The following is a 20,394-nucleotide window of genomic DNA, read 5'->3' as shown; positions in this document are numbered from 1 at the left end:
AGTAGGAGAAAACAGACTCCCACAAGTTGTCCTCTGATTTCCACATGTGTATGCCTGCCCAAGAGCACATGCATATCACACACACACACACACACACACACACACACACACACACACAAATGTAGTAGAATTAAAATTGTTGTTTTAAATAAAATTATTATTTTATATGTGTCACTGTTTTACCTGCATGTATATTGGTGTACCACATGTGTCCTGGTACCCAAGGAGACCCAAGAGGGCATTGGATCCCCTGGAACTGAGCTTATAGATGGTTGTGAGCTGCCTTGTGGGTGCTGGGAATTGAACTTGCGACCTTTGGAAGAGAGCCACTGCTTTTAAACCACTAAGCCATTTTTTCCAGGCCCCATAAACAAAAATTTTTTAAAAAATAAAAAGATCGCTGTGGCTGCCAGACATACATAGACATGAGGGGGGCAGTGGAAGCAGGAAGCTAGTGGTTCTGTTTCATTATTTGACGGAGAGGTTTGGGGAATTGGTGGAAATGAGTCGTGTGTGTGTGTGTGTGTGTGTGTGTGTGTGTGTGTGTGTGTGTGTACCTGTGTGTACGTACACACAGCATGCATGTACCATCAGGAGTTATTAATGAATCAGATGATTATGTTTGGTTTCCTTTTTTTCTTTTGAGACAGTTTTGCTGTGTAGCCCTGGATGACCTTGACCTTGTGGCAATCTTCCTCTTCCTCTGGAGTTTAGGCGTGTGCCATAACCCTCACTGTGACTGAGTTCTATTAATTTAGTAGTCATAGATAAGGAATATGATTAGTTATGACTGAAAGATTTTTGGCCTGAACAATTATGAGTTTTTCTATGGAAAGAAGACTAATGGAGAATCAGACTGAAGTTTAGTTCAGTTTCGTTTTAAGCAGGTTAAGGTTGAAGTGCCTGCTTGACTTTAATGGAGATACTATATAAATAAGGTATCTCTCAGGGGAAAAGTCCAGACTAGACATAAATTTAAAATCATGAAACCACTTATGTGTTGAGTAAATAGAAAAGAAGAGACTTGATGATTGAGTCCTGGGCGGGGCGGGTAATCCAACAGGCACAGGTGGAGAAAGAGAGGAGAAAATATCCGAAGAGATTAGATAGTATTGACAGTAGATGGATGGGTAAAGGCAGTATCATATTTTCAGTTAACAGTCTTCATTTTCCATAGAGCTACATTTGGAGATCAGGAAGCTGTATATTAATTAGTTTTCTGTTGCTGAAACAAAAATACCTTAGGCTGGGTATGTTGGTAAGATATGAAGATATTTAGCTCATAGTTTTGGAAGCTGAAAGTCCAATATCCGGGTGATCCTATGGTAGAGGCCACATAACAGCATGGAAGTGGTGGACGAGCTCGGGAGCAATCACATGGTTAGAGAGCCCGACGTTGAGGTTGGTTAGATGTGCTCTTTTATAACCTACACTCTCAGCAGTTAACCATTGTAACGGTCTTTCTAGTCAGATTTTCTTTGAACCACCAGCCCCCAAATAATGACATGGAGACTTATTAATTGTGAAAGCTTAGCCTTGTTCACAACTAGCTCTTATAACTTAAATTAACCTGCTTCTGTTAATCTGCATTCTGCCGTGTGGCTTTTTACCCCTCTCTCATCTGTACGTCAGACTCCCTCTGTGTCTCGCTGGCTAATGCTGCATGCCTAGATTCATCCACCTGAGCTCCTCTCTCTGCCCAGACGTCCCACCTCACCTCTCCTGCCTAGCTATTGGCTGTTCAGCTTTTTATTAAACCAGTCAGATGCCTTGGGTAGGTGAGGCAAAACCTAGACACATCTTCACGCAGTATAAACAAATATCCCCAAACAAACCATTCCTCAGATAAGTGAATTAATCTTTTCTGAGGCCAACACCTCAATATCCTAATTACCTGCCAGGAGGCCTCCATCAAAGATTTCATCCATTCTTAACATTGCCACACTGAAGACCAAGCTTCCAGCCTGTGTGTTGAGGGAGAAACTTTTTTTTTGGGGGGGGGGGCGGGGGGGCGTTGTTTGTTTGTTTGAGACAGGGTCTCATGTAGCTCAGGCTGCTCCCTACTTAAGTAGCTCAGAATGATCTTGGAACTTCTGATCCTCCTACCTTTGCCTCCAAAGTGCCAGGATTATAGGCATGAACCACCATACAAGGTTATATTGGCTTTATTGATTATTCAGGTTCTACATACAAATAACACATCTTTTTTTAAAAATAGTTTGTTTGTATATTATGTGCATTGGTGTTATGCCTGCATGTATGTCTGTGTGAGGGTTTCGGATCCCCTGGAACAGGAGTTGTAGACAGTTGTGAGCTGCCACGTGGGTGCTGGGAATTGAACTCAGGTACTCTGGAAGAGCAGTCAGTGCTCTTAACCACTGAACCATCTCTCTAGCCCTCCTGAAATGACACTTCTTTACAGAGGCCTTCTGAAGCTATACTTTCCTCCACACTCTTATCAGTCACCTAGCTTCATTTGTCATATAATTCAGAAGGCTAATTTTTAAAGAAGTATACATTAGTTTTGTGGAAAGAATTGTCTTCATAACTTATCAGCCTATTCTTTTCCTCATGAAATATATGATAAGGTTAAGCACATATGTATGTATTTTGAGACAGAGTTTCTCTATGTAACCCTGGAACTTACTGTGTAGACTAAGCTGACCTGGAACTCACAGAGATCTGCCTGCCTCTGCTCACCAATGCTAGGATTAAAAGTATGTACTCATGCTGGATTTAACCTTGTTTTTAAAAAAAAAAAAATCAGTCACTGCACATGGTAGCATATACCCGCAGTCCCAACTCTCTGGAGATATTGCCTCAAACAAACAAACCAACAAACAAACCAAATCCCAGATGTGTCTAAATAGGCATCATGTAGATATCAGCAAGACATTACTATTATTATTTAAAGCAAACAACTAGTTTTACTTTTTTTTTTAAATAAACTAATGTCAGGCACTTATAGATAGTATTTGTAGAACCTCAAACAGTGGTGGCATTAAAGAGTGCTTATAGGTTCTGTTGTGGCTTTAAAGAAACATCTTATGAAGTTGTATTGGCGGTTTCCTTCTTCATGTATATCCATATCAGTTCTGGCCATGGTCAGCCAGTAGAGTTTCTGTAAACTTTAACCCTTTGTATTTACATTTAGACTTTTTTTTGTGGGGAGAGGGTGCTGAGGATTGAAGCCACCAACTTGTGCATGCTAAGTGTGTGTTCTGCCATCGAACTACATACACTCCTATACTTACTATGTTTTGTTTTTATTGTGCTTATGCATGTATGTGTGCATGCACATGTGAGGGAGGGTGGAGTGTGTGTGTGTGTGCATGCATGCACATGTGAGGGAGGGCAGTGTGTGTGCATGCGTGGGAGGGAGGGGGAGTGTGTGTGTGTGTGCATGCACATGTGAGGGAGGGAGGAGTGTGTGTGTGTGCATGCACATGTGAGGGAGGGAGAGTGTGTGTGTGTGCATGCACATGTGAGGGAGGGGGAGCGTGTGTGTGTGTGTGTGTGTGTGTGTGTGTGTGTGTATACACACGTGTGTATGGATCTCGCTCTCTAGCCCAGACTGGCCTCAAACTGATGAGGATCCTCCTGCTTTAGCCTTCAGGATGGTGGGATTACAGGCCAGGTGGTGGTGTTGCTCAGGAGGCAGAGGCAGGCAGATCTCTGTGAGTTCAAGGCCAACCTCGTCTACAGAGTGAGTTCTAGGACAACCAGGGCTACAAAGAGAAACACAAAACAAACAAGCATGAGACACTATGTCAGGCCAGGGTTCTGCTTTGAAAATTGTTTTTGCTGTTGCCCCAACCTGTCTTCCTCTTTTCCAGTGCAGCACACACTGTCACCCATTTAACACAGGAGGAAGCTAGAACCGACTTCAAGTTCTGAAGCTTTAGAGGTCTAAATTCCTCTGTACGCCTCAGTGCTCAGTGGGTTTTGCTCTTTCTGTTCTCTAATCCTTTGCTTAAGATCGAGTCTTATGTATCAGGCCAGCTTTGAACTGGTTATAGAGTAGCAGCTGACTTCAAATTCCTGGTTCTGAGTGTTGGGTTGATTTTTTTGTGATTGTTTTCTTTGTGATGTGGTTTCATTCTGTGGCCCACACTGGAACTGAATTGGAAGCAGTCCTGCTTCATCTTCCTGAGTTTTCTAGGGTTACGGAGTGATTGACCACACAATCCTAATCCTTTCTTCAAAATCACCTTTTATTTTCACCCTAGTCTTCATGAAATGATATCACCTATTGTTCTTTTTCTCTCCTTTCTTTCTTTTTTTTAACAGTCCAGGTCCTTTATTTCTTTCTGTACATTAGGCCATGAATTCGTATGGAATGGGCTCCAGCAACTCAGGCTCCTTTCTATTAGTCCTCAAAAAGTGTATTTCTCTGGGTGGGGCAGGCTGGTGCTTCAGCTGAACCTAGGTGCCCTTCTCTTTGGCTTCCATTTTCTTCTGATTGTTTTTGTTCACTGGCTTCAGGAAGCTGTCTCAGCTCTTAGAGTGCTTGATGTGCTCAGTCGGCACGTTAATTCTCTGGGCAAGAATCCTGCCCTTAACTTGCTTGTTTACAGAGGTGCTGCGGTCTTGCTGTGGTAACACTTACGGGGCATTCCCTTTGGAATGGTGCCCGTTCCCTTGATGTCTTCGATAGACCTTCTTATAGATTCTCACGCATGTGGCCAAAGGAACAGAAGAGCAAATCCGTGTTTCCTCAAAGGCCTGGAGAGCGTACAGCCAGTGCCCCTTTGTGTTTGTCATTTCGGCGAGTTACTGGAAGATGGCTGCAGCAGCCAAAAGCCCCATTTTTTTAAATTGTCCTATTGTATTACTACATAGAAAAGGAAAGTTCTTGGGCTGATGCTCAGTGAGAGCATATACTGCTCTTGCAGAGGACCCAAGCTTGATTCTCAGCACCCACATTAGGTGGCTTATAAAACACCTGTATCTCTAGTTCCAGGGTATCTAACATGTCTGGCCTCTGAGTACACACACACACACACACACACACATACACCTGGCCTCCGAGTTCATACACACACATACCCGAACATGTGCAAAGTTAAAAATAATAAAAGTCTGGAAAAGGAGAGATATTCTGTGCTACTAGTATCTCATAGTAAAGAAGTTCTTTTTAATTTTTTAAGGTTTGGTTTATACGTATGAATGTTTATGTGCATCATGCGCATGTTTGGTGCCTGCAGAGTTTAGAAGAGGGTTGGATCATCTGAAACTGGAGTTAGGGGTGGTTGTGACCCACATGTGGGTTCTAAGAACTCAACCCAGGTCCTCTGCAAGAATAGCAAGTATTCTTAACTGCTGAACCATCTCTTCAGCAAGCACTCCCAAAGAAATTCTTCTAAAGGCAATTTAAATCCTCCAGTTAGACTTCGTCTCCAGCAGAAATTGGAGTTTCTTGGGACATAATAATTTATATTTCTAGCATCTCTTTATTTCCCTCCTTGTTCCCAGACTTAGGACTCAAAGGGGCAAAGGATGATTTCCTCTGAAAAAATAAATCAGAAATTTGAAGGATGGGAGTGGGGATCAGGTGGGTATCACACAGTGTGTGCTTGTGTGTGGTGCCGAGGGTGTAGCCAAAGGAATTATACATGCTGAGCCATTAATTGTCTTTTGTACTTTTGTACAACACCCCTGTCATGTGAAAGTTCTCTTGTTGTAAGAACTGGACTAGCATATCATGTGGAATTCCATGAGAATGAAATTAGACTTCCATAGGAGGAGTCTGAGCATTGGGAATGTACAGATTTAAGACTTAGGAATCATTCAGCTTTTTGGTGAGTGCTTTATTTTCTAAGCTAATTTCTGTTCACTTTAATTTTAGCTTAACCTTTAAGGAAATTTAAGTAGCTGGGATAACAAGATAATAGATTTTTAAAAATGTTTTCTATCTCCTATCTTAAGTGTATTCTTCTTCTTAAAATATATAAATTTTCTTTTGTGTTTCAGTATTACCTCCAGGAAAATGTGCTTTCATATTTGGCTTAACTTTTTTATGCAGTTGTTCACAAGAACAATGACTGTGATTTCATAGTTTATAAAAACATAGACATTGGTACCCCTTGGGAACTGTGTCAAAATAGGTCATTTCTTTTGGTTCTTCCCCTTCTGTCAGTACTTATTTCTTTATTGGCAGCCTTAGCTCCAACCTTGAAAGCTGTGTGTGCCAGAATAAAAAATCTTATTTATTGTGAATCATTTGTAAACATCTTGTTCCTGGTGGAAGGGATAAGTAGGATGCAGGGAAAGGAGGGCAGATAGTAGAAACTGGTAGAAAACAAATTTAAATATCACTTGTTACACCACAGTTTCTTCTCCTGATATTGGTAACTCTTGTTCAGCCTTGAATACAACATTTTCAGGTAGAGGACAGCACATGGTACAGAAAGACCCAGACAAACTCCCTAGACCTGAGATTTCTTGCAACCCCTCTTATTTTTTTATTTACTAAGATTTTAAATTAAATTTCATGTAAGCCATGTGTGGGTGTCCACAGAGACCAGAAGAAGGCGTTAGGTTCCTGGAGGTAGAATTACAGGCAATTTTGAGATACCCAGAGTGAGTGCTGGGAACCAAGCATGGGGCCTCCAGAAGAGCAGCAAGTGGTCCTAACTGCTAAGCCATCCTTCCAGCCCTCATGACTACCTCTAGCCAGATAAATTTTTACACAACTCTGGGAATATAGGTATATAAGTTGAATCATTTACTGATAAATCATAAAGAATTTTATTTTAAAATTAATTCTTTGATATACATACAATTTTACTATCTACCAGAATGAAAATACATTTGCATACTAATGAGACAGATGTATAACTTTATTTTTTTGTAAAGAATTAAATTTTGGCAGAATATTTGATCCTGCAAGAGATAGCATCATCAATGTTTTTTCCGAGTTAATTACTATTTTGATTTTATAATTTGCCAGCGCTGAGAATACTTCTCTGTATGACAAAGTATGTTATTAAAAGCCATCTCAAATTGTAAATTTTGCTTTAATTTTAATCAAAAATTCATTTCATACTTTTTTTAAAAGCCAGAGTCTTGCTCATGCTGGCTTGGAACTCGCAGAAGCCTCTGCTTTCTGAGTGCTGGGATTAAAGCTTTGGGCCATGCTGGGCATGCTGATTTATGCTTTAATCTCATCATTTCGGGGGTGTAAGCAGCTGGATCTCTGAGTTCCAGGCCAGCTACATAGTGAGACTCTGTCTCAGAAAATTAAAAGAAAAAAAAAAAAACATGGGGGGTTGGGGAGTTTGGGCTACCTGGCCATTTTTGTGATTTTCTAAAATGAAATTTAAAAATAAGCAACTTGGCCGGGCGGCGGTGGTGGCGGCGGCGCACGCCTTTAATCCCAGCTCTCGGGAGGCAGAGCCAGGCAGATCTCTGTGAGTTTGAGGCCAGCCTGGGCTACCAAGTGAGCTCCAGGAAAGGCGCAAAGCTACACAGAGAAACCCTGTCTCGAAAAACCAAAAAAAAAAAAAAAAAAAAAAAAAAAAAAGGCAACTCAAGCAGCAACTTGACCTGCGTGTGTGAATGTGTGCCACATGTCCAGCTGATGCTTGTGGAGACCAAATGATGTTATCAGATCCCTTGGAACTGGAGTTAGGTTGATTGTGAGACTCTATGTAGATGCTGGGTACTGACCCAGGTGTTCCTCAAAAACAGCAAGTGCTATTAATCATTGACTCATCTCTCTAACCACAAGGCAACAATTTTTAAAATTAAGTATTCTTATGCAATACAATAAAAAATACACTAATCTGATGATTCCACACTGAGGAATGACAGTAGGAATATATTAAAAATCTTTATTTTCTTATCTTTGGACACGGGGTTTCATATAGCCCAGGGTGCCTTGAACTTGCTTTGTAGGACCCCAAGCTTCAGGTCTTCCTGCCTCTGCATCTCAGGTATTAAGATTGCAGCTCTACATCACCAAACACATCTTAATCCTCTCTCTCTTTCTTCTTTCAGTCCTGGGAATTGACCTACAATCTCCTGCGTACTAGGCACTAGGCTACATCTCCAGCCCCTTTTTACATTAAAATGTTTTTAATTTAACTTAATTTTATAAGTATGAGTGTTTTGCCCGCATAAATGTCTATGCACCACATGTGAACTTGGTGCCCAAGGAGGTCAGAAGATGGTGTTGGATCCCCTGGAACTGGAATTGCCTTGTGGGTGCTGGAAATCAAACCTGGGTCCTCAGGAAGAACAGTCAGTGCCTCTTAACTGTTAGTCATTTCTCCAGCCCCACTTCACCCCTTTTTTGAGACAAGGTCTTGCTACATAGCCTGGCTGTCCTGGAATTCACTATGTAGACCAGGCTGGTCTTGAACTCAAGAGAGTTCTGCCTCTCCTGGGATCAGAGGTGTTCACCACCATGCCTGGCTTCAGCTCCCTTTTTTTATTTTCAGTCCCCCCTCTTGAGCCAGGGTTTCTCTGTGTAGCCCTGGATGTCCTAGAACTCGCTCTGTAGACCAGGCTGCCCTCAAACTCACAGAGATCTGCCTGCCTCTGCCTTCCAAGTGCTGGGATTAAAGGTGTGCACCACCACCATCTGGCTTATTTTTAGTTTTGAGACAGGGTCTCACAAGTTTGCAGTACTGGGCTGGAACTCACTTGGTAACTCAGCGAGGCCTTGAATTTGTAATCCTCCTGCCCCAGCCTACCAAGCAGCAGAATTACAGATCTGTACTACCAGGCCCAGATCCATTATGTTTCTATAAGAGCAGAATACTTCATATGCACAGTAAAACCATCATGATTCATATATACAGTAGTCTTGACTAGGAGTGAAGTTGTTTGAGACAGTGTTCATTGGTTGTGTGGTGGCAAGACATCTTGTGCATTGCAAAAATGTACTTACTGGGTTCAAACCAGGGCTACAATGAAATTGTGTACAATAGAGCCAGTAACACTTAGATTACTTATGCATTCGATTTTAATTAATTTTTAGTTGTTCCTGTTCATAATCCTTTTAGTGTTTGCCCAATTTTTGTGATCCCTCCTCACATTTTATTACGTGACTTCTGATAGTGTTATGATTTAAAGTTTAAGTGGCAGAGCTCTATAACCCTAGAGTAACAAAAGATGTAATTGCCTGCTAACAGAGGCAGTCAGTTGTACAGACTGAGTCAAGAGACTACACAGTTTCTTGTACAGTTGCTCAGCTTGTTTACTGAAAGTTAACAAGATTATGTTTGCTCTTGAAATTAAATCTCATTCAAGCAGGAGTAAAAATTTGGCATTTTCTGAATGTGGACACAAGGCCATTAAATAGACACACCTTGTTGAATCATTAGGGGATGGAGGCCTTGAAATGACATGTCTGTTGACGTGTATATGCACATTAAGTATTTATTTTTGTACCTTATGGAACTCTATAGAAAAGATCAGATGACAGCTTTTTCCTGAAAGTCTTTGAGGAACTGAAGCACTAGTGTATGTTTGAGAGATTATTCAAGTACAGATGAAATATAATTTTAATTTCCTTGCTCTTAATAATAAAGTCTTAATATTAAAACTGCCTTGAGACTTAAAGTATAAATGATTGTATTGCTTTTGTAAATCCAACTGAATAGCCTTTAATGCCTCTAAAGTAATGAGATAGTCCTACTCTCAAGTGTGGGAACTACTCTGCACTCTGTTCCCCTGTTCCCTGACCTTTGCCTTTTAACCCTGCGGCTTCATAATGAGATTATGGGCCTCCCAGCTTCTCTCCAGTCTGCTTGGGTTTCTGTGCACAACGTAAAGCTTTAGACTTCCTTAAGAAGCTGTTTTTAGAATTGAAGAAACAACTTAGATTTAAGTGTGGATATGAGTTTTATTAAACGTGGATATGAGTTTTATAAACAATTTTTCTTTAAAAAGTTTTCTTCCTTAATGTATACTATTTCTAATAGTAACCTTAATTTGTTTTGTTTATATATGATTTAGTATAAGCCCTCTCCCTTTATTGAATAAAATGTTCTTGGAAAGTTTCATAAAATAAAATTCCTTATTTAGGCAGAAGCTAAAAATTAGAGCTTTCTGGGACACGACACTCAGAAGAAACTCTGCACAGCTTATTCCCATAGTGGTCCCTTTGGGCATGGGAAGTTAGCATGGATTGAAAGGGATCATGCATGACTAGCAATTGCTTATGGTTAAAGAAAATCACTGCTTTAATCTTTATAATAAGCAAGTTGTACTTTTTCAGTTGTTGAAAATAAAGGACGAGAAGAGATGAACTTGTTAGTAATAGAGTATTAGTTGTTATTTGTTATTAATAAGTTGCTTTTTGGGAAAAGGGTAAAAATTAGTGACAAATATAAGAATTTGGGGCTGATGCCTGATGACCTGACTTCCTCCATTCTCTGGGCCCACATAAAGATGAAAGATTGGAGCAAACTTCACAGCTGTCCTCTGACCCCGCAGGTGCCTCATCACATAAACACAACAACAACAATAACAGTAACAAAAGAGTTTCAACTCAGCAGGTAAAGCCTGTGCTTCCAGGCCTAATGACCTGAATTCAGTCCCAAGACCCACATGATAGGAGAGGATGGAACCGAGTCCCGAAAGTTGTCCTCTGACCCCACAAATGCCTCGGCATTAATACCCCTCCCCAAGTTAATAACTGTAATTAAGAGTTTGAAGATTTTCTGTTTTGTTATTTTGCGTACTATCTCAGGTTTATTTAGAAAACTGAACATTTGTTTCAGTTCTTTGCTTATTATTTCTTTTGGTGGTTTTGGTGGTGGTTGTTGTTAGAGAGGGTCTCTTATAGCCCATGCTGATTTCAAAACTCATTAAGTAGCTAAGGAGATGACTTTGAACTCCTGATGTTCTTGCCTCTCAAGTGCTGGGATTCCAAGAGTGCCACCATACCCAGTATGTTTCAGTAATTTTAATAGGACTTCCTGAGGAGTGTCTGTTTTAAATACCATCTAAAAGATTTATAAAATGAAGCTGTTAGACTTCAGCTCTCACGGCACTTTATTATTCTACCAAGAGTAAAGATAAATAAAATAATGGGCAGTAAGTGCTTTTTTTATTTTTAAAGAATTGTGTGGATTTTCACTTGTAACAGTAATAACACACTCAAATTTAAAACTGCAGTGTATACAAAAATGCTTTAAGGAAAATAACTACCACCTGTTACTCCCCAGAGACAGACTGTAAAATAAAAATAGAACTTCTCATTTCCGCTTTTTAACTAGAAGCCAGAGTGATCACTTTATTGTTAAATGAGCTGAGCATTAATCAGGAAAACTTGTAAGATTTTTAGTTATTTTAAAAGATTTTATACCTGTATATGTTATATCCTGTTCATATCCCTCTCCCTGCCCCCTTTTTATCCTGTTATTACTGTTAGCCCCTTTGTCCCTTAGACAGTTTACTTCTATTTTCTTTTTTTTTGGGGGGGGGAGTTGTTGTTTTGGTTTGATTTTTGAGATATGGTCTATGTAGCCCTGGCTGTTCTGGAACTTGCTATATAGACCAGGAAGACCTGGGACTCACAGGGATCCACCTGCTGTTCTCTCTGGAGTGTAGGAGTTAAAGGCATGTCCCACCACACCTGGCCCTTACTTCTGTTTTCATGTGAGATAAACACATTGTTTTATGTATCTATAAAAATCCAGGAATGACAAATGAGAGAAAACATACGATTTTTGTCTTTTTCAAACTGGCATAGCTCATTTAATTATAATTTCTAGTTACATCAGTAAAATATTTTGTCTAAATTATTACCATATAATTTGGCATGTGACATTTGTAAAGATCTCAGTATATAGTTGTTGATTCAGAGAGTAAGTGGATAAGTAAATTGGAATTCTCTCAGTTGTTTACTGAGAGAAATCAAAATCTTGCACATTTTCTTTCTTTTCAGAATTCCTCCATACCATCAGTAATTAAAATACAGTGGGAAAAGAAAGAATAACTTTGAATTTCAAAAGTTTAACTAAAATAATCTACCCTCTAGTTCTTTTTCTATAATGGAAAGGAGAAAGGAAAACACTAATGATAAATTAAATGTGAAGACAGAAAAGCTTAATAAGCAGAAGAGGCAATTAAGTGAGAAGATAAACTCTTGTTCTCTGTCTTATAGGAAGTGGGGAGCTTTATTTGTTGTCACATAGCAAAATCATGATGTGTTTAGATGTTATAAGGAACTCTGAGGAATACTTGGCTGTCTCCTTCCTTACAGGTTGCTTTAGACAATATTTGGGGAGGGCCAGATTATCCAGCAGCTGCAGCAGATCTCATAGCTCCCTTCCTAACTCTCAAGACAGGGTTATAGAAACATTGTATGATCTAGAATAAAGAGAATGTCTGCAGTTTCCCTTTACATGTAGCAGGAATAAGAACAGAGACAATGTATTGGTGGTTTTTTCTTTTTTGGGGGGTTTGGGGGGCATGGCTGTTGGTGCTTTTAAAATTCTCAGACCATGTTGCTATAAGGAAGTTCTGATTTTTGAGCTCTTCTGTGAATGACTTTCCTACTAAAACACAGTATGTGTTTAGTAAAAAACATGAATGTCTCAGCCCTTGAATGGTTTGAGATAAGAAGCTCAATAGGTCAAGGCCAGCCTCTACCACGTAATGGTTTTGAAATCAGACTGCTTATGTGAGGAGAGAGAGAGAGAGGGAGAGAGGGAGAGAGGGAGAGAGGGAGAGAGGGAGAGAGAGAGAGAGAGAGAGAGAGAGAGAGGGAGGGAGGGAGGGAGGGAGGGAGGGAGGGAGGGAGGGAGAGAGAGAGAGAGAGAGAGGAGAGAGAGAGAGAGAGAACGAACATGAACAGACACAGAGTGGTTAGTTTCTATTTAGAGAGGTAATATTTGCATTTTTCTTTTCCTGAGAGTAACTACACATGACAGATTTTGGGTTTGGTCAATATAGACATGGTTTGTATAAGGAGGGAACACAGGAAGTACGTTTCAGATGGTACATATTGAAGTCAATTTTGGTTTTGTGATAGTGATGATAGTAGTAATAGATACCCTTTAATTTTTTTCTCTTTTACTATTTTTTTCTTCCTTTATAACAGTGAGAATTAGAATAATTTTCTCCACATTTGTCTTGATAGTATTGGTTAACTGTGTTCATATATATATATATATATATATATATATATATATATATGCAAGTGGTAGACCTAGAACTTGATTTTTTAAGATTTTATTTTTTATGTGTATATGTGGTTTTGCCTGCATGTATGTATATATACCATGTGTGTTGTGTCTGGTGCCCAAGGAGGCTAGAAAAGAGCACTGGGTCCCTGGAACTGGGGTTACAGTGGTTGTTAAGCTGTTACATGGGTGATGAGAACCAAACATGGGTCTTCTACAAAAGCATCCAGTGAGTCATCTCTCCAGAGCCTAGAATTTTATTTTAATTAAAAAAACTTTTGTTTGTAGCATGAATCTTAAAATGTCTTATTAATAAAAACAAACCTGGAACGAGGTATTGGGATGAACACTGGAAGATCAGAGAAGCAGAACAAGCCACAGCCACCTTACCTCGCCAATTCCTCAGCTGATTCCGTTTCCTCAGACTGGATGCTTCTGAGTTCTCACTCATCCAAATAGATCTCAGCTGAACTTTTGCTCAAAAACCTAAAAGCTTAACCAGCATCTAGTTCCTTGTCCTCACACCTTAAATACCTTTCTGCTATCAGTTCCTGGGATTAAAGGTGTTTGTCACCATGCCTAGCTGTTTCCAGTGTGGCCTTGGACCCAGGCGGATCTCTGCCTCTGGAATGCTAGGATTAAAGGCGTGTGCTGCCACCATTTTCTAGCCTCTATATCTAGTGGCTGTTCTGTTCTCTGACCCCAGAGAAGTTTATTAGGCTGCACAATATTTTGGGGAACACAGTACCACATTTGTTTGTTTGGCTTTTGAGACAGAGTCTCACTGTGTATCCCTGGCTGGCCTGAAGCTCGATGTGGACCAATCTGACCTTGAACGCAGAAACCTGCTCTCCTCTGCTTCCCTGGCACTCAGATTAAAGGCAAGCACCACCAGGCCTGGTGAAAATGTGATTTTAAAGTTCAGACCCAGATAGTTTCTGGGTTTTTTTTTCTCCTTGTTGTCACACCTACCTTTGTGCATTTACATTTTTTCTTTCCTCCTCTCCTCTTCCTTCCTTTTTGTTAGGGAAACAAAGAATATATATATGTATACTCACTTAAGTCTGCTTTGGAGATGAAATATAAAGATACCATACTTAAAATTATGGAAACTACTTAGTACAAGCTGAGACTTATTTTTGAGTTAAAAATGTGTTAATTATTAATTAGTAAATAATTTATTTTGTTTTAACTTTGTTTTGCAAACTTTAGTTTGTAGTTAGAGTGCACAGATGTTTTTATGGCAGACCTTTAAATAGTTTGTTTGTAATACATTTGTGTTCTGTGTCCATAAGTCACGGAACCATATGATCTTTCATACTGAGTTTATATACCCATCTACAACCAGTTCAAATTGTGTCAGATGCTTGCACTGACCTTTCTAATGCCTAGACCATCTGGAACTACTCTAGAAGAATGTCTAGTTATCTGTGTGGAAGAATTTGATTAAATACTTACTCTTGGTTGGTAATTAAATACTTAATAGTACTTAGTATGGAGTTCAGTAGGATATAATTGCTCATAAAAAGTTAGCTATATTTTCATTATCATAGTTAATGGGAGTATACCTCAGGCTCTTTCATGAGATTTAAAGTGTACTTAGAACTCTTGTGTAGACATCCAAAAGAAAGTTCCTAAGGTTGTGAGGTTGTGACCACTTTTACCGACAACTAGTGTGTGTGTGTGTGTGTGTGTGTGTGTGTGTGTGTGTGTGTGTGTGTGTGTAGTTATGCAGTGTGCTTATGTTCAAGTGTTGAGGTCAAAGGATAACTTTCTGGAATCAGTCCTTTGCTTCCACCAAACATGTGAGGGATTGAGCTCTGGCTGTTGTAATTGGCAGCCCAGGCATGATGGGTATGACCATAATTGCAGCACTCAGAAGATGAAGGCAGGAGGGTTTTGAGATCCAGGCTAGCCTGTGCTACTCAATAACTGCAAACTCAGCAGGGCTACCCAGCAGGGACTCTGTTTCAATAAAACAAATCGAAACAAATCTCATATCTGTCTCCAGCCATTTACTTATTCCCTTCAGAAGCACTTACCACATTCTTGTTTATTGTTTATATTGCCATGGGTATTTTTGTATACTGTGACATATTATTGATCTTAAGTGTATCTTCCTAGCTTTGAGCTTTTTTTTTTTTTTCCAGAAAGACAGTTTTTATTTCTAAAATCTGTTATAAACTTTTAGTGGGTGACAGTAGTCACCCCCACATTTTCACCAGGTTGTCTGTGTAGCCGTCAGGGTCCGGCCATCAGCAGACTAGGCCAGAGAGGTGCACTGGGGTGGCTCTGCCTTGCTGCTGGTGCTGGCAACAGCTTGCTTCAGTGATCTTACCCTCCGGGTCCCAGATCTTGATACTAGAGCTTGTGGCAGGACAGAGCCAGTAGCATGTGGGACTGAAGCACAAGGCAGCAGCATAGCCTTGCTTCCAGAAGCAGAGGAGTCCATCTGGACAGACTATTTGAACTTTTTTTTTAAAGTGAGTCTCACAGAGCCCAGGCTGGCCTTGAACTTTATGCAGTCAAGGATCCTTGGTTTTATGTGGTACTGGCGATGGGCCTGAGGATTTCTGCAATGCTAGGCAGTTGCTCTACCATGTGCTATAGCCCCCAGCCCTGCTTTTAATGTTTCTAAAGTTAGGTTAACATAATTTGAGAAATCAACCAGTTACTGAAAGTGGACTATTACATTTTTTTTTAAATTTAGAAATCTTTGGATGTTTTCTTTTAACATCTGCATTATAAATAAACTTGTCATCTGGATGTGGTGTTGTATGCCTATAATCAAAGTACTCTAAGGATGATGGGTTGCTCTAAGTTCAAGGCCAGCCTGGCCTTAAAAAAAGGGACAAGAAAAAGAAAAAAACTTGAACAAACTTGTCAGTAGGGTTGCCTTCTTTTATTAGTTTACTATTACCTTGTCAGATTATTCCAAAATTTAGCACTCTCAAATATATGCTGTAGATACAAACTTGTGCTTAGCATGAATAAAGTGTGGAGTTCAATCCTGAAAATCAAACCAGTCCACCTGCAAAATCTATTCCATCTCCCCCCAGGGAGCCCCTGGGTCCCCCTTAACCTAACGAGGCTTTCCTAGCACTTTGTCCACTTCTGCTTTTGTGAAGACATCTGGGTTATTGTGTTTTAAAGAGCAATTAGGCGTGGGTTTTCTTGTTTTATAGTTTATAATGATCTTACTGGAAAGAAAAGTGATGGTCTTTAAAAATGAAAAGGAGAAATAAAAAGAATAGGATAGTAGTAGTGGGGGCGGGGGACTGGAAAATGCTTGATAAATTATGAAAGGAAAGCATTTGGCTTTGGTCAGAAATTTAGTTGCTAGTCAGCTGCAAGTGGATCCGTCTGGCATACTTTTTCACTATTCTTCTGAAATATTAACAGGCTCCCACAGGCCCTGCCTTGTTTCCATTAGATTCTTACGTGTTCTCATCTTCCGGAGACTGCTATGGATTTGCAGTAGGTTGTCCTTGTTTTGTTTTCATGCTGCTTTGGATACAATCGATTAAAAAGTAGACACTCAAGGAAAAGTTTGGATGTCTCATTTCTTTTGGCAAACTAAGCCGTGGAGCAAAGTAAATAACATAGTTTTTGAGAATAGGAAACAATGATCCAAGTAATTGCCATAGTTTATTATGCTTTAAGGTATGTAAAATACTTAAACATCTCTAAATGAATCTTTTCTGATCATTAAATAACACTCCTTTTCACTTTGCCTAGTATATACAAGGTGATCCCTAGCACTACAAGAAAAGAATTTATAAATAATAATAAATCTGGCCCTCAATGAGTAACTCTGTGGTTTAAAATATACATACTTTTTAATCTATGGATGATTAGCCACTTATATTTGTCACTTAGACTTCTGGGCAATAAGAAAGTCCAGGTGCATTAATTTATTTCTAATTACTTTTAAAATATTTTTATTTACGTGTCTCTGTGTGTATTTACATGGGTGCAAGTGTCCACAGAGGCCAGAAATGGGTGTCAGATCCTCTGGGGCTGAAGTTACAGTTAGTTCTGAGCCAAACTCAGATCCTCTGGAAAAGTAATACAGGATCTTAACCACTGAGTCATTCATCTCTTCAGCCCTCTATCTTCTTACCTTCTAAACTGAAGCCATTTAAAATAAACAGTTTAGCATAATAGTTGTAAATGTGGGTCCTGGAGATGACAGTGCCTGAGATCAGATTCTAGTTCTGCCATTTGCAAGTTTTGTATTCTAAAATATTAATTAATTAAATTTAATGTGTGTATCTGTGCATCGTTTATGTGCCTGATGCCTACAGAGGCCAGAAGAGAGCACAGATCCCCTGGAACTGGGGTTACAGACAGTTGTGAGCTCCATGTGGTGCTGGGAATTGAACTTGGGTCCTCTGGAAGAGCAGCTCATGCTCTTATCTGCTGAGCCATCTCTTAAGCACATTATACACACACACAGATTTTAAAAAGGAAATCAGAGGGATTGCGGTTTGCCAGCCCAGGCTTAGATTATCACACTGAGACCACCAAAGTGAACAACAGTCTGGAAACCAAGTACAGGTAGATTAGTACAGCCTGATGTTTATTTACAGAGAAAACACTGTAGGGCATTGAGATCACAGTGGAAGACCAGTCTACTTCTGGACTGAAGATAACCGATTTATCCTTTTCACCTAACAGTGGGAGAAAAATGCTTAAATTGAGACAGGGTGCAAGAGGGAGTACATCACCTTGAGCTATAGTGTGGACTCTGACATCAGCAAGCCTCTGTATGGGGCACTCTGGTGCTGGGCTATGAAGGCTGCCTATCTGGCGGCTAGATGAGTTTTAGGAGTATAAAGTCTCAGGTGATCCAGAGCAACTTTGCAGTTGGCTACAAGACAGAAGAATTCTAGCCTCACATTAATATGAACTTCTGGACAAAGTTTGGTGTCTCCATTTACACAGAAATGAAAAAGAAGTTGGACAGTGTCGTCAGTCTCCCTTGGAAAGCAGCCAAGTGTCAGATCGATGCTGATGCTTGCTTTTTGGCCATAGTGAACAACTCCAGCCTGATTGGTCAGCTGCAGGATGGCAAGATTGTCAGAGTGGCCACAAGCTTCGTATAGAACTGGAATGTCAAACATAAATGAATACTGTGCAGTCGTTTATTCAAACTATTTGTTGATATAGTTACCTTCAGAGTGTGGGAGGCACATTTGTGCATGCCATGGTGCACATGTGCTGCTCAGAGGACAGCTTTGGGGAGTCCCTTCTCTCCTTCCACTTTCGTGTAGGTTCTGGGAGTGGAACCCAGGTCATCAGGCCTGCAATGCCAGAGTCTTTACCCATTGAACCATCTCACTGACCCTGTCTGGTATTTTAAGATAGAGTCCCAGGTAGCACTGACTAGCCTTGAACCTGCTTTGTAGCCAAAGACAAAAACTCCTGATCTTCCTGCTTCTGCCTCCTTTATTTAATAAGATCTAATTAAAAGTGTCTTCAGAGGATAGATTGAGAGGGTTCCTCACTTCACAAATGCCCAAGTGTAGCTTAGCCTCAGAAGTCTTCTCTTACCCCTTACTGTGAAGACTTGATTTTTTTGTTGTTGTTTTTTGTTTTTTGTTTAAACCATGGATGCCCTTCTCTTTTCTTATAAACAGAGAATGGAGTAAATTCACTGACTGATAGAATAGGATGGTATATTAATTACTTGTTTCATTGCTCTGATAAAATACCTAAGAAAGCAACTTATAAAAGAAAACATTTAATGGGCTTGTGGTCCATGACCATTATGGCAGGGAGCTTGGATTCAGATAGGAAGGCATGGCACTGGAACAGTAGCTGAGAGCTTATAGCTGATCCACAAGTACAAGGAAGAAATAGAGATACTCCAGAAGTTAATATATTTTTTAATATTGTATGTGTGGGATGTAAGAATTGCTAAATATCATACCAGATGTTATGATGTAGCATGTGGGAGGTGGTGGATGAAGGACCATCCCCAGCTACATAGGAATTTTAAGGCCAGCCTGTGCTATGTGAGACTTTGTATCAAACAACCAAGCAAAAAGATATTTCTGAATATCATGTTAGACCTCTAGATTAAAGGTGACTCAGCTTTGGGGCTGGGGAGATAGTTCAGCAGTTAGGAGCATTTGTTGCTCTTGCAAAAGACCTGAATTAAACTCCCAGCACCTGCCTGGTGGTTCACAACCATCTTATCTCTAGTTCCAGGTGGATTAGAAACCCTCTTCTGACTTCTGCGGGCACCATGTGATCCACATGCATGTGGTACACATACATGTATGCAGGCAAACACACACAAAAAATAAAATGAATAAATTTAAAAAAGATTCAGCTTTAAGGTGTGAACATTTCAAAGGAACAGAACAAACTCAAAAAAAGACCCTTTCAGTTATAAATGAGGGAAACTTGGCCTTGATATAGGTGCCAGTTTTGTTTTTTTTTTTTTAATCTAGGAGTAGCTGCAGGTGGAAATTGGTAATGGTTTGGTACTTTGTAAATCTGTATTGAGTCAGCAGACTTCTTGGGCATTGAGCCTTGGTTTCCTACCTCTGAACTGCTGAAAACTTGTGGCTTGATGATGTAGACAGACCCATCTGAAAAAAATAGCTTTTCATGCCTTGATCCCACCCTAGTCACCTTTACCTGTTTACACCGAAAGTCGCCTACGGGGTGTGGTAGCTACTTCTTTCGTGTTGTTGTGTTGTTTGGGGATGTGATAAAGCCAGTAATTCAGGACTTGATTCCTCTTCTTGTTGTATTGTAGGTTTGTTGTTATTTCAGGGCACCAGAGTATGAAATAGCTCTGGAGCTCCAGCCAGGAGCTAGGCAGTTTTTGTGATTGTAATCACATGGTGATAACACTAGACATAAACTGGACTTCTGTTGTATTCTCACCGTTCTTATTTTCTAATAGTTTAATAGGTACATTTAAGAGTTTCCATTTTGTGTGGAATTATATCTTCTTCAAGTACTGTAATCAACATCATGTAAAATAAAACGAATAAAATATTCAAATCTAAAAAAAAGATAGAGATCAATAGAGGAAAAAAACATGTGGTGCCATCTGACCTCCACATGCACACATGTGCATACAACTTACACGAACACACAGCACATAATATTTGCATGAAATTGGATACTAAATCTTTTAAAAATAAATAATTTCTACAGTAGGTTCCCAATTCAGTATGCGAATAAGATTGGACAGAAAAGAAGTTTATTTGAAAAATGTAATTTTGTTTTG

General features: G+C 39.8%; 1 protein-coding gene and 1 pseudogene across 5 annotated transcripts in view; both read left to right on the top strand.

The window, feature by feature from the left end:
* The window catches only part of Dennd5b (DENN domain containing 5B), a 134,740-nt gene that overhangs the window by 4,525 nt on the left and 109,821 nt on the right, over positions 1 to 20,394 (top strand). The window lies entirely within an intron of this gene.
* On the top strand, positions 1,345 to 18,322 carry LOC107402421 (non-selective voltage-gated ion channel VDAC1 pseudogene; annotated as a pseudogene).

Source organism: Peromyscus maniculatus, chromosome 3, assembly GCF_049852395.1.
Source record: "Peromyscus maniculatus bairdii isolate BWxNUB_F1_BW_parent chromosome 3, HU_Pman_BW_mat_3.1, whole genome shotgun sequence".
Classification (NCBI taxonomy): Eukaryota; Metazoa; Chordata; class Mammalia; order Rodentia; family Cricetidae; genus Peromyscus; species Peromyscus maniculatus.
Note: the sequence above shows the minus strand (reverse complement) of the source record. Positions and strands in the feature narration are given on the sequence as shown.